We start from the raw sequence: 2,218 nt of genomic DNA, 5'->3' as shown, positions 1-2,218 counted from the left end.
AACTTAAGGAGTCTAAAAACCTCGTATACGATTCGTATAGCTCCTAAGGTCTTATATACTAGGCTCCTTAGTATTTTAGGACTAGTCTTAGTATAGGATAGATACTTCTAGGGTCTATCGTAGTCCTATCTCGTAATAACTACTTTACTTATTCGATATTTCGTAGAGTTTCGTAGATTAGGAGTAGTAGGTATCGATCCTTCTTTATTAACTTATTTAGTCCTCGATAATTAATATAGAATCGTAATTCTCCTTCTAGCTTTCGTACGAAGAGAACTAGAGCTATCGCTAACGAGTTACTTACTTTAATAAATTTCTTATCGAGAAGTTTAGTAAGCGTACGCTATAGTATTAAGAATTCGTCTCGAGATATATTATATAGCGAATTCTACGAAACTTAAGATTTTTTTCCGTCTTTTAGTTCGAAGTTAATCGCGTAGTCGATTTCCTTTCCTCGTAAAGAAGGTAACTTTTCTACTTTCGTACGACTAAAGACGTCTAAGAAATAGTAGTACTATTAAGGAAGCTTTATACGCGAATTAATAGGCGTCTTTACTTTAAGTACTTTTTTAATATTCGCTATCGTCGCCGAGAATACTTAGATTTTCGTACGCTTCTTACTTTTTTAAGCTAGTAGATCGAATACTACGACGAAGACTTAGCTATAGTCTAAGGGCGTATAAAGTTTCTATAGTATATTATAGACTTCTAGATCGAAATATTCTATTAAGAGAGAGTCGTTCGCGATACTAAGATATATACTATTCTTCTTTATCTAGAGTAACTTAAGAATAATTTCGTATACTAGATTCGGAATAATATAAAAGAACGCTATTTCCTTATAGCTATCGATATCGATATTAACCTTTACTACTTTAGAAATTTTAGATCGTACGAAAGAGTCGAATCTAGAGATCGAACGAGAAGTAATAGAAATACGCTTAAAAGAATAGCGAGAAGCGAAGCGAGAATTAATTAAATTATATAATAAATAACTAGAATTAATTAGAACTAATATATAATATTACTTATTTAAAAGTAATAAAACTATAAAGGATTAGTTATCTATTAAAGGCCGAAAAGCCTTCTATTCCTTTTCTATTTTCTTCGTACGCTTCTATCGACGACTTTTAATAGAAGCTATTCTTTTAACGATTCCTTATCCTTATTCGTAGTCTCTACTACTACTACTCTTCTCTCCGCCTTAGGTCGTACGACGAAAAGGAGAGGATATTTAACGATAAAGTAACTTCGTTAGTTATAGCGAAAATACGCTCCGAGCTTCTTTTTCTAGTTAAGTATCGCTTACGATATCTATAAAGCTCTCTATAGTCCTATCGAGGATACTATAGTTTATATAATCGACGTTTAATCTATTTTATCTTTCGTACGACTAGTAGTATCGAACGAGTTACTTCTAAACGTCTTCTCTCTAGCTTTCTTCTACTAAAGAGCCTCTAGATTTATACTAACTATATAGAAGAGAATATAATATTCTCTATAGATTAATAGAATTAGCGTTATAACGAGGGCGCTCTTTAAGTCGTACGAAAGATAGTTTAATATAAATATCTTCTTTACTAGATCGGCCTAGTTTAGTTCGTTAGCCTCGAGTAGTATACGATTAAACTCGACGAGAAATATACTAAAGAATTTTTCGTCCTACTTTAGTTAAGAAAGCTTTCGTAATACTCTTTCTACGACGTCGATATCCTCGTACGCTACCTTTAATTAACTAATAAGTTCTTTCGTATTTATTTCGAGAGTTAATTATACGGAATTAATCTATAAATTAACCTAGGTAAGGGCGTAGTTCCTTAGTCTACTATAGAGATACTAAAATCGTATAACTTCTATTTTCTCTTACTTATTAATCGCTAACTTAGCTCGAACTTAGGTAAGCTACGACCGAAACTCTAATCTTTTTCTATTAAATTTAGCTAGCTTAGGGAGCTTAGCCTTTCGTTATATAGAATCGGATTCTTATATAGCGCTCGCCGTTATAGAAGTCGTTACTTTAGGCGTACGAGCTCGTACTCTATTCTATTAGTCGAGTTAATTCTCGAGTACTATTATCCTTTAATTTTAAGCCTATAAGAGCTAGTATAGCTCTATCGCCTACGCTAGAGCGGTTTTCGTTAGTTACTAACTATTATCTATTTCTATAAGGATTTAGCTAGGAATTTAGAGTAATTCGTCTAACTACCGTATAACGAGG

This window comes from Exophiala aquamarina, assembly GCF_000709125.1.
Source record: "Exophiala aquamarina CBS 119918 chromosome Unknown aczIA-supercont1.14, whole genome shotgun sequence".
In the NCBI taxonomy this organism is placed as follows: Eukaryota; Fungi; Ascomycota; class Eurotiomycetes; order Chaetothyriales; family Herpotrichiellaceae; genus Exophiala; species Exophiala aquamarina.
The sequence above is the reverse complement of the archived record's forward strand: the minus strand, read 5'-3'. Positions refer to the sequence as shown.